Consider the following 13,790-nt stretch of genomic DNA (forward strand, 5'->3'; position numbering starts at 1 on the left):
GGCCAACCATAGCGCCGTCTGGTTTCCCCTTTCAAGCTAGACAAGTTTCGTTCTTTGTAGTTTTTTCGTTTGACGCTTATTTCGTGAGATATTTGGCCCCGTCACGATCAATGGACCACCCTGTATATAAATTACCTTGTGGATAACATCGGAATTTCACTGAGGCTTTTTGCGGATATGCTGTAGTATATCGAGAGGTTGAAACAATTTAAAATTGTACTGAAATGGAGGAGGATCTGCAACGAATTGACGAATGGTGCAGGGAATTGGATTTGAATCTCAATGTAGACAAGTGTAATGTGCTGCGAATATATAGAAAGAAATATCCTTATCATTTAGCTACAATATAGCAGGTCAGCAACTGGAAGCAGTTAATTCCATAAATTATCTGGGAATCGGCATTAGGAGTGATTTAAAATGGAATCACCATATAAAATTAATATTCGGTAAAGCAGATTCCAGACTGAGGTTCATTGGAAGAATCCGAAGGAAATGCAGTTAGAAAACAAAGGAAGTAGTTTACAGCATACTTGTTCGCCCACTCCTTGAATACTGCTCACCGGTGTGGGATCCGTACCTGATAGCGTTGGCAGAAGAGACAGAGAAGATACAACGGAGAGCAGAGCGCTTCGTTACAGGATCATTTACAAATCGCGCAAGCGTTACGGAGATGATAGATAAACTCCAGTATAAGACTCTGCACGAGAGACGTTCAGTAGCTCAGTACGGGCTTTTGTTGATGTTTCTAGGACATACCTTCACCGAGGACTCAAGGAGTATATTGCTCCCTCCTACGTATATCTCGCGAAGAGACCATGAGGATGAAATCAGAGCGATTAGAGCCTACACAAAGGCATACCGACAATCTTTCTTTCCACGAACAATGCAAGATTGGAATAGAAGGGAGAACCGATAGAGGTACTCAAGTTACCCTCCACCACACACCGTCAGGTGGCTTCCGGAGTATGGATGTAGATGTAGATATAGATGTAGACTGAATTTCGAATGTTGTAAAACCAAGAGTCATTCTGGTGGAGAGATGTGGACTACGCGTATCGTGATTGAATAGCAATCAAAATCCCGGGTTAGAATAGGGTTACCACTTAAATTTTCAATAAGAATCGCTACCAATGGCAGCCGAAAACTTCCGCCCTAAGAAGTCACCCTCGTTCTGCAAAGTGGGCAGAAGAACGGACAGAGATTCATGGCTCTCTCTTGCCTTTGGGGTGGGGAAGTGCCTCTAAAAGGCGGAAGGGCGAGCGATGATCAACGGCATAAGATTGCAGAAGGCTATAGGAACAACTTCATTAAAGGTACATAATACGAATCCACACGCCATGTGGCCCGTATTTGAGAAAAGCTCACGATGATCCCTGCATTAGCAAAAGATTTCAGACTAGTCTCCTATTCGGATCTCCGGGAGAGAACAACCACGAGGAAGGTTACCATGAGAATAATATTGAACAGCCAGCTAAAGGATAACGGGGCACAAGTTAGGGCGTGAATGTAAGAAGTTTGAACAAGGTAGAGGAGCTATAGAATCTGAAAAGGGAAATGTTAATGTTCAGTCTAGATGTAGCGGGTGTCGATGGACTGATATGGAAAGAAGACAAGGGTTCCTGGTGAGATGACCATATGGTAATGTCAGCTGTAAGAGTGAATGGTATAACAGGAATAGGATTCGTTATAAGGAAGGTAGGGCAGGGAGTGACTTGTAGTGAATAATTCAGTAATAGGAAGTGCAGGAAACTAAGACGAAATGACTGCATGAAAAATGTGAAGAAATCGAAAAAGAAATGATTGTCAGAAAGACTGACGCAGCATACAGGAAGTCGTGACAACCGTCAGTAAAACTAAAAGCAACGGTGATAACATTAAGAGTGCAAAGGGAATTTAATTGTTAAATACAGAGGAGAGAACGGATAGGTGCAAGGATTACACTGAAGGCCTCTATGAGGGGGAAAATTAGTCTGATATGATATAAGAAGAAACAGGAGTCGTCTTAGAAGAGATAGGGGCTCCAGTACGAGAATCAGAATTTAAGAGAGCTTTGGGGGATTTGAGGTCAAATAAGACAGAAGGAATGGACAACATCCCATTAGAATTTCTAAAATCATTGGGGGAAGTGGCAACGAAACGACTATTCGCGTTGGCATGTGGAATGTATGAGTCTAGTCACATACTATCTAACTTTCGGAATAATATCATACAAACAATTCCGAAGAAGAAAGAGCTGACGAGTGCGAGAATTATCGTATAATCAGTTTAACAGCTCATGCATCCAAGTTACTGACAAGAATAATGTACAGAAGAATGGAAAAGAAAATGAGGACTTGTTAGACGACGATTAGTTTGGTTTTAGGAAAGGTGAAGGCATCAAGGGGCAATTTTGACATTTCGGTTGATAATGGAAGCAAGACTAAAGAAAAATCAAGACACGTTCGTAGAATTTGTCGACCTGGAAAAATCTTACGACAATGTAAAGTGGTGTAAGGTGTTCGAATTTATGAGAAAAACAGGGGTAAGCTATAGGGAGAGACGCGTTATATACAACACGCACAAGAGACAAGAGGTAAGAATAAGAGTGGACGACCAAGATCGAAGTTCTCCGATTTAAAAGAGTATAAGACATGGATGTATTCTTTCGCCCTTACTGTTCAATCTGCAGATGAAGAAGTAATGGTGAAAATAAAAGAAAGGTTCAGGACTGTGATTAAAATCCAAGGTGACGGGATATCAGTGATACGATTAGCCAACGACATTGCTACGCTCATTGAAAGTGAAGAAGTATTACAGGATCTTCGGAATGGAATGAACAGTCTAATGAGTACGAAATATGATTGAGAGTAAATCGAACTATCACTTTTAATACACAATTAACGCTGGAATTTAGTATGAGGGCTTAATAAAAGTATGTGATTGACTTCTTCTTCTTCCTCTTCTTCTTATATTACCTGGACTGTATCTCGTATCTTCACGGCGTCGGCATGTTTGTCGTAGAATTTATTAGTGATAGAGAGTGGATGAATGCCATTCCAGTCACCTCTGGCGGTAAAAGTGACCATATTTCCAAATTTTTGCGAGTTGTTTAACAGACGATGGATGTGCACACCAGCCCGGTATTCACATAGTCGGATATGCTATACCGCCTAAAAATTACATCATGGCTAGGAAACACAACAGCCCTCGTCATCAACACGCCGTGTTATTCGATCTGGGACCGACGTGCCTCCCAGACTCCCGGAAATGGGGTACTTATACGCGTTGCTGTCCTGAACAATCATATTACAGGCAGTATATAAATCACGATACAGAGCGTCCTCGCCGTGCTGTAGTAAACAGTGAACGTGTCTTGGATCCGACTTGCACTATCTGTGTGCGTGACTGGGATGCGTTGGGGAGATTTCAAAAGTTATAAAACCCATTACGTTGTCCTGGACGGTGAATGTTGATGAGAGACAAGGTTATCGTCAGGAGTACCCCACGGAAGTATGGTCGAGCGGCTATTATTCTCTATACACATCAATGAATTGGTGGACAGGGTGGGCAGCAATCTGCGGTTGCTTGCTGATGATGCTGTGGTGTACGGTAAGGTGCCAAAGTTGAGTAACTGTAGGAGGATGCAAGCTCACTGAGACAAAATCTCTAGTTGGTGTGATGAATGGCGGCTGGCCCTAAATGTGGAAAAATGTAAGTTTATGCGGATGAGTAGAAAGAACAAAGCTATAATGTTCGGCTACAGTGTTACTAGTATCCAGCTTGACGGTCAAGTCGTTTAAATATGTGGGCGTAACGTTGCAAATCAATATGAAATGGAACGAGTATATGAGGATTGTTGTAGAAAGGCGAATGGTCGACTTCGGTCTGTCGGGGGAAGTCTAGGAAAGTGTGGGTCACCTGTAAAGCAAACCGTATATAGGACGCTAGTGCTACCCATTCTTGAGTACTGCCCGACTGTCTGGGATCCATACCCGGTCATGTTAAAGGAAGATATTAAAGCATTTCAGAGGCTAGATTTGTCACTGTTAGCTTAGAACAACACGAAAGTGTTACGGGGATACTTCGAGTGCTCAAATGGAAATCCCTGGAGGGGAAAATGCTATTGAGATGATTTAGTGAACCGAAACTTGAAGCTGCTGCACAACTTACATTGCGCGTAAGGACCACTAAGATAAGAAACGAGAAATTCTCGCTCATAAGGAGGCATATAGAGAGTCTTTCTTCCCTTGTTCTGTTTCCGAGTGGAACAAGAAAGAAAATGACTAGTACTGGTGCGTTTTACCCTCCGCCACCCGCCATAAGGAGGGTTGTGGGGTAATGATGCAAATGAGGGTAGCGTATTGCAGCATGGCCGCACGCACCAACGATCGTCCTGCGGTTGTGCCGGTAGAGGAATGGAACGTCCAACAGCAAGAACTTCTTAGCAGCTTTTTTCAGTAACTGGTTCAGGCTTCAACTAGCTATGTTACTTGGAAATGACATATCGGTCGAAAGTTTCTTTCGCTCTCAAGTTTTCCGCACCGATATATATCGGCAATGTCTGGGCGTCTATGCTTCAAGCAACATTTCGCTTCTTGAAAGCCGAAAGATAAAAGTTTACCATCGTATATGTCAGAAATGTACCCAACATCCACCAGAAATGTTTACTTCAGTCTTGCAAAAATGCTGTGTGTTTACTAAGCCTTGAACCCCTAAGTCCGAGCCAAAGTCCAGATAATCTACTATGAAAAACCATGTCCAGGTCCTCATGTAGAAATTATACGAGTTCCTAGAAGTGTTTCACGACAAAATTTCAAGCACATTCACAGGTCTTGTCTCTAGAAGCTCATACTGCCAACTTAACAAAGGGTCGTTCATTTGTCGTTGTAACTACCCGCAAAATAGTTTTACTGTGTATATTACGTCTAAAACTGTACGCCTAAACATTTTACACAAGTCACCTTTTGCACTGCCATGCCTGATGTCCTTAGATAAGTCGGTGTCAATGTTTTACAGTTAAATCTTGCATAATGTTTCTCGCCGATCATGCGAGGACCTTTATAAGGAATAAAAACTCTATCAAAATTATTGCAGTATATTATTTGAATTTAACACGTTTTGTGTATTGACAGTGGTGTTTTGTCGGAGCAGTTACATACTCATTTGTTCTTGAATAACTAGTATGACCCACCCAATATTAACGCCATTGTCTAATAACTACATGAAGCTAAGAAAAATGTTGTTATTGTATTTAGATGTTTTGACTTTTTTACTCGGTACTGCCGCTACTCATCTTATTTTTCAGATTAATTTATACGTAACTACATTTTACTTATCAGAGTCAACATCCTGGATCGTTACTCAAATTCTACTATTTCATGAAAATTTTGTTAACGATTTTCGAGCATCTTTGTCAGACGTTATCGGTGGAAACTTCGTTTCTTATGATCGTAGATGACATTTCTGTAACTGGTGATAGGCATAACAGAGAAGACATAAAGTGACAGACAATAGCAAGAGGGGAATTTGTGAAAAAACAGAAATTTGTGAACAGGTTACACAAGTTTAATTGTTAGAAAGTCTTTTCTGAATGTGTGTAGCCTTGTAGTGAAGCGAAACACTGACAAGGAACTGTTCAGGCATGAAAAGGATTCATGCTTTCTAAAGGTGGCGCTCGAGAAAAGTGCTGAAGATTAGATGGGTAGGTATAAAAAAGAATTTGGGATAAAAGAAATTTATGAAACAACGTGATTAAAAGAATGATTCGGAGATTAGATGGGTAGGTATCAAATCGAATTTGGGATAAAAGAAATTTATGAAACAACGTGATTAAAAGAATGATTCGGTTGACAGGGCACTGACTGAAGTATCAAGGAACTGTTAGTTTGATAATGGAAGAAACTGTAGGTGATTTAACAACTGTAGAGGAAGAACAAGAATTGAATGCAGTGATCAGATTCAAATGTACTTTTTGAGTTACGGAATGGGTTATCAATCATGGTTCTTCACTATTACTATTGATTTTACTCATGAGGCACCCTTGGTATATACCTCAGTCAACAAATTTACGCAATCTCGGGTCCCTCAGTCCACACCAACTTGCAAAGTATAGTTGTCCGAGGACAACCACAACGGTTAAGTTTATTACCTACTTCTCTCCACTTACAAGTAGTTTAACTCGTCGGTACATCATCCTAATACCAGAGGCATAGGTGTCTGCTCTGACGTGTCAGCTCGAAATCACTATTTTACTGCAACTACGCGCACCTGTTACCAGTGTCCCAGTTTAGCCGTACTTGCCTTCCACCTTACACATTTTTAAATAAACTCCCAGTATACGACGTTAAGTTGGTGCTTGTTACATATTGTCGCATGCATAGCAACTATACTAATATCACTTCCATTAATATTAAAAGAGAGTGTCTGGAAGCGCTTTCAAGAGAAATCGTTCACATCTCATTACCCGCTTTTGAAATACGGATTGTCTTCCGTAATTTACTAATTGCTTCCTTGGTCTGCTGAGTGAAACACAGACTTTCCTAAATACGAGAGCAGTTTATTACGAGAGCCACTGACGCGCGCTCAGCTCACGTATTCCCATCTACGGGTGCTGCGGCTGCAATACAGAAATGAAAACCGAATTCAGCCCAGGAGAGAGAGAGCCACACGGAATACAAGTAAAAACCTCGGGCACGCAGAAGCCAACTAAAATAGCGATCGGAGGACAGAGGACCGAGTGCGGCCAGTCCAGAAACGTGCAGTTATTGAAAACTGGGAGATGCGGCCCCGCGGGCTGTTTGCAGGCCGGCCGGACACAGCGACCGATGGGCGCCTCTCGCCGCCGTCCAATTACTTAACTAACGCCGGGCGAGCGGCAAAAAGCCGGCAGAGCGCCGCCCGTATGGTGCACGGGGCCGGCGGGGGCGGGGGTGGGGGCGGAGCCCCGGGGGCGGGCTGGGGTGGGCTTAATTAAGTTGAACTGATTAGTTTGGTGGACACAGTGGGCGCTGCGTAGGCACGGAGCAGGCAGGCCGCCGTTCGTTAGCATGCGGCGGGCACACGGGGACGCCGGCCCCGCTCTTTCCTCACACTCACTACTGGGGCAGCGCGCGTTAAGACGCAATGAGCGACACAACATTGACTCCTCAGGAATGGCAAAACACGGACAAATCCAGACGCTACTTTTGTACTAAGGTCAGGGCACCTGGCGGAAACGGAAAGATGCCAGGAACAAAATTTAAACGCTCAAACAAAAATGGCGCTGAGCACTATGGGACTTAACTGCTGAGGTCATCAGTCCCCTAAAACTTAGAACTACTTAAACCTAACTAACCTAAGGACATTACAGACATCTATGCCCGAGGCAGGATTCGAATCTGCGACCGTAGCGGTCGCGTGGTTCCAGACTGTAGCGCTTAGAACTGCTCGGCCACTCCGGTCGGCTAAGCGCTCAAACCTTAATACATGAAAGCACCAACGTTATAAGGTATAATACACTAGCCGAGAAACCCAGCGTTGCCCGGCTCAGAATATGTGGCCTGGGAGAAGGCATGAGTACCATTCCAGATATGAGATACTTCCAGCGCGTGGCAGTGGATGTGTGTGGTGAGCTAAATTCTGCGAAATATGGAGCAATAAACACTAAAGTTAAATAATCCATTTACAAACCACTTTATCATATATGTGAAAATGTTTTGATTATTTCATTCACGAATCAATGTAAAGGCGAAAGACTCGTCAACGTGTTTCAACCATAATGTGGATGTGCGTTACTGTTATTGGCAGATATCTCAATAAAAATGTGGGATGTGGAACACTTAGTTCTCTTAGAAAAAGCTATATTCCTTATGACTTTTGAACTTTAGTGAATGTGCTCGCTTATACAATCCTCATCCTGTTCCATTCATCATAACGTAATATCGTCGTTACGTATATTGGCCATTCTACCTCTATTTTGCGTATTTAGAATTCGACGTTGGTTGTCTGACTCACGGGTTCTGGGTCAAGACACTCTGAGTCACGTTGTTGCGTTAACTTTTGCTTTTTGTTCGTCGTTTCTGCTGTCTCTCATTCGTTGCTCTCTTGCGCGCAATTTAGTAGGTGACGCTTCTATTTCCTCTTCCGTTTCGTGTCTTTGTGCTAGCTTTTTTAGTTATGAAAGTACGTTAACACAGTTTTAAGCGTCAGCACATTGTCTGGAAACGAAATATGTAATGAGTAACATTAAATCTTTCACCGAAACTAGTAGAAATACGATAAGGAGTATACTCACGCAGAATATGCAAAACAAGAAATAAGAGAAGTGACTGAAACAAACGCGCTAAATTATGTAAAGGATTGTATTTACGAAGAATAAGCGAAATGTTTATCCGAAATCACGTAGTGTACCGTTCATTTGTAATTACGAGTATTTTTATCTTTGAGACTATCTGGATTTTTTCTTTGTGTTTCTGTTGGTCGTCGGTAAAGTGTGATAGATGAAAACGCAATGGGAGATTAGAAACAGATCTGTTTCATATTATACGTCGTTATTAAATTCTGCAAGACGAAACCGCGCAAGCATTGTATTGTGTCGGACGAATGAAACAATAATCGCATTTCAACATGCACAGTAAGGTTAGTAAGTCCCAGAGTATATAGCTTTTCCTAAGAGAATTTATTGCTCCATATTTCGCAGATTTTTGCCGCCACACTCACCCTCTGCCATGCACAGTGACCAAACTCCCTTACTAACGAAATGAGACCAATGGCTACCACCACGTGTGCATGGCAGTGAGTGGTCATGGTGAAAACCCTGTCAGGAGACAATAGCACTTCGTCCTCAAGCCACAATTGGTCCATCGGGACCATCCGACCACAGTGTCGTCCTTAGCTGAGGATGCCAATACGAGGTGTGTCGTCAGCACACAGCTCTCCAGGTCGTTGCGATGGTTTTCGTTGACCGGAGCCGCTATTATTCGCTCGAGTAGCTCCTCAATTCACGTCATGAGGCTGAGTGTAACCTGAAAAGCGGCAACAGCGCATGGCGGCCCCGATGGTCACCCATCCACGTGCCGGCCACGCCCAACAGCTCTTAACTTAGGTGATCTGACGGGAACCGGTGTATCCACTGCGGCAAGGCCGTTGCCCGTCAACAGACAAGCCTTCTGTGTATATACACTCCTGGAAATTGAAATAAGTACACCGTGAATTCATTGTCCCAGGAAGGGGAAACTTTATTGACACATTCCTGGGGTCAGATACATCACATGATCACACTGACAGAACCACAGGCACATAGACACAGGCAACAGAGCATGCACAATGTCGGCACTAGTACAGTGTATATCCACCTTTCGCAGCAATGCAGGATGCTATTCTCCCATGGAGACGATCGTAGAGATGCTGGATGTAGTCCTGTGGAACGGCTTGCCATGCCATTTCCACCTGGCGCCTCAGTTGGACCAGCGTTCGTGCTGGACGTGCAGACCGCGTGAGACGACGCTTCATCCAGTCCCAAACATGCTCAATGGCGGACAGATCCGGAGATCTTGCTGGCCAGGGTAGTTGACTTACACCTTCTAGAGCACGTTGGGTAGCACGGGATACATGCGGACGTGCGTTGTCCTGTTGGAACAGCAAGTTCCCTTGCCGGTCTAGGAATGGTAGAACGATGGGTTCGATGACGGTTTGGATGTACCGTGCACTATTCAGTGTCCCCTCGACGATCACCAGTGGTGTACGGCCAGTGTAGGAGATCGCTCCCCACACCATGATGCCGGGTGTTTGCCCTGTGTGCCTCGGTCGTATGCAGTCCTGATTGTGGCGCTCACCTGCACGGCGCCAAACACGCATACGACGATCATTGGCACCAAGGCAGAAGCGACTCTCATCGCTGAAGACGACACGTCTCCATTCGTCCCTCCATTCACGTCTGTCGCGACACCACTGGAGGCGGGCTGCACGATGTTGGGGCGTGAGCGGAAGACGGCCTAACGGTGTGCGGGACCGTAGCCCAGCTTCATGGAGACGGTTGCGAATGGTCCTCGCCGATACCCCAGGAGCAACAGTGTCCCTAATTTGCTGGGAAGTGGCGGTGCGGTCCCCTACGGCACTGCGTAGGATCCTACGGTCTTGGCGTGCATCCGTGCGTCGCTGCGGTCCGGTCCCAGGTCGACGGGCACGTGCACCTTCCGCCGACCACTGGCGACAACGTCGATTTACTGTGGAGACCTCACGCCCCACGTGTTGAGCAATTCGGCGGTACGTCCACCCGGCCTCCCGCATGCCCACTATACGCCCTCGCTCAAAGTCCGTCAACTGCACATATGGTTCACGTCCACGCTGTCGCGGCATGCTACCAGTGTTAAAGACTGCGATGGAGCTCCGTATGCCACGGCAAACTGGCTGACACTGACGGCGGCGGTGCACAAATGCTGCGCAGCTAGCGCCATTCGACGGCCAACACCGCGGTTCCTGGTGTGTCCGCTGTGCCGTGCGTGTGATCATTGCTTGTACAGCCCTCTCGCAGTGTCCGGAGCAAGTATGGTGGGTCTGACACACCGGTGTCAATGTGTTCTTTTTTCCATTTCCAGGAGTTTAGATACAGATTGCAATGTAACGAGACGGCAGCATTTGACATCAGGGGCGGTTCTTTGAGCGGACCAAGCCAGCCGCGTGGCGGGAATGGTGAATCGGGGATCCGTCTGTCCAGCGAGAAAAAAGCGGCGACTCTGGGTCGGGGAAGAAATTGTCATGCGAAACAGCGAGTCGTAAGTCACAAATTAGTAGAGGAGTGAGCGTTATGCAGTAATAATAAGTTCGAAGAAAAGAGACTGCTATTAAAGGGTGATGTATGAATTATATACCGGTTGGGTATAATTCAGATGCACCAGCTGACATTAATCCACAATGGGCTGCAATTATTCCATGGCAGCAAAACTTGCTACATATACTAATGCGTAAATACCGAACCGATTCACGCTGGAAAAAGAGATAGTACCGATTTTGGCCACCAGGTGCAAATCTTGCTGTGTACAGCATCTCGTCGGCGTCTCCAGTACTCGTACTGAAGCAACTGTGCAAATGGCGGTTAACAATAAAATCAACATCATGCCCTTTTCCGATGTTTGACCTTTTCTACCGACCTCCCATTCCTAATCCATTACACTACGTATCGAAAGTTTTCTATACGACTTTCTTGCATTCAGTGCTACACATTTTCAATTTGTGACCAAAATTGGGACTAATCTTTTTCCAGCGGAATTCTCTTTCACATTGACGCATTAAAATATATACCAAGTTTCGCACCCATACGACAATTACAGCTCATACTACAACTCTACGAGTAACTGCTTTCAAATTATAAGCCTCTGGTGTAAAATGGCAGTAGTTTGCAACAAAGGGATGTAGCTTCAATTCTTGTTAGGAACATGACAAATACTGATGGGCTCGATTCCAAAACGTTCAATTGAGTGAGATGCGAAAGCCAGCCCACTGAAGCATTTGGGTAGGACATCATTCATAGCTGTGATTTGTCAGAGAAAGAACGTGCCCTAGATGCTCCGCTATATTACCTGCGCACAGCCGACAATGATTTTGAATTGCCCGGAGGTGCTGTAGTACACGCGGACGAGAATCTAGGCTTAGATGCGTTGATAGATGTCATTTATTTACCAGTTTTAATGTTTGTAGTATGTAACTGGCAATAAGAGGTACTAAGTATATCTCAGTTAGATGTCATTGAATTTTTATTTTTCTTCACGATGCGAAAATTACATCACAATATGTTATACTCTGAGAAATTTGATCGACTGCTCTGACGTAGGCACTAGCAACAGTACTTCTATTTTTTCCACATAGTAAAACGTAATGGAGATCCTTTAATAAAATATTGAATTTATTTTGTCATATTTCAGAAGTAACACTTACTTAAAACCGGGTCATAGTTAAACTGTAGTGTAACGAGCCTTGGCGCGCTGCGGAAATGAAATGGAATTCCACAAATGAGGTGGTATTGTGAAAGGTAATACATAGGCCTAATCAGTTGCGAAAATTTAGGTAATCACTAAGTTTTTTTTCTTAAATAGCATTATTTCTTATGAGATATCGTTAACTCTTTAAAGGTTATCAGGTTGACGTCGTTCAAGAAACAATAAGTTGAGAAACGAAACATACTTTCTTTACACCGAGTTCGAAAATTGGCCTTTCCACCAATAATAATATAAAATCTGACGCTCAGCTGAATTCGGTGACTCACTGAGTTTTGCATCATAAGTTAAATTAGAAACTAAAAGTTCTCCTTTTCGGTATACTTTAAGGTTGCTTTCAGGTAACTGCAATTAATATCTTTGATCCAAGATTTGTCATTAGTTCATTCTTTTCTTTGAAACATCAAAATACCGACTTTCATATACATCTTATCAAAATTGTTTAAAATCAAAGCATTTTTAGCACACTCCACAGATTTCTCCCTGTATGGGAAATCAATTGAATAAACTTCTATAATAGGCATGCTTTTAAAATAGCTTTTCCATAGTTACATAAAGTAATATGAATAACATAATGATAATCGGTTGATTACATTAACTTAAACTGAGTTTATTTTCACTAGAGATTACAATATTAAGTAACGTATTAAAAATCTTGTGTAATGAACTGAACTGGATTATCGTTCGACCAAAGAGAGACATGATATAATTTTAACGACATTCATTACGTTAATCATGATTGAGCTATTTCAATGCAGGATCATTAGTGCCGCACGTTAGGGTTCCTTGACGCAGTGGACTGCTGTAGACCAGGTAAGAACTAAATGCGTTGACGTGATACTTACATGCTGCGTGAACTATCACCTGACTTTACGAAATATCTACAGCTTTTCTGTAAGTTACTACAGCATAAATTAGAAAGTAAAAGAACACGAAATTGTTGGTTCCACCATTTGCTCACCATCAGGTCGTTAGTATTGAGAGGTGGCTCAGTTTTCTCCTAATCTCCTAAATATGAACTGAGTAATTAAACGAAGTGTTTGAGGTATCTGGGCTCACTTGAGACAACACGAACAAAATTAAAAGGAAGGAAATAATACTATTGACATAGAGGAAGAAAGTGTTCGGACACTACGTGAAAGAGATGAAACATCCTGAAAAAGAAATAGATGATCATGATATGAATTCTATACGTATGGGTGAATATTGTGTTGTAAAAGTTTATGTAAAATCATAACAAACATAACAAAAGGTACAAGCCCAACGAAAGCTGGATATGATGTCATGTTTTTTGAAAGCCATTCCGATACAATGAACTTTATGTATGCAAAAGTAGAATACTACATTGAGAAGAAACTATTTATTTCTGTATAGATTTCAATATATAAATGGTGTCACTGATTATTTAAATCACTTACCGCGCAAGCATCGTACTTTTATTATGAATCACTTACCGAAAGTTAATTATAATTTTATTGTTTTCAATCAAATTTTCCTGCTGTTAGTTAATAAATGCCGTCTTACCTCAAAATCTGAATTACTTTCACAGCCAGTCATTAGGTAGGATTCCTTTCACAATGTCAATAATTGGACTGTAGTATGGTTTGAATGACTTATTGTTGTTTTTACAAGTTTTACAAGTTTGCCAACAGACCCACGTACAACAATTCATACCGCAATAGTTAACAGCAGACTAAGGCAATAATGGCCCTGGTACCCACATTTCTAGGAGTAATTGAACCCACCAACCAAGCATTAAATCTTTTTATGTTAATAGACAAATATGAAGAATATTAATTTCAGTTGTTGTATACTTCAAAACTACATGTTGTGGTATAAATA

The sequence above is a fragment of the Schistocerca serialis genome, chromosome 2 (assembly GCF_023864345.2).
Source record: "Schistocerca serialis cubense isolate TAMUIC-IGC-003099 chromosome 2, iqSchSeri2.2, whole genome shotgun sequence".
Classification (NCBI taxonomy): domain Eukaryota; kingdom Metazoa; phylum Arthropoda; class Insecta; order Orthoptera; family Acrididae; genus Schistocerca; species Schistocerca serialis.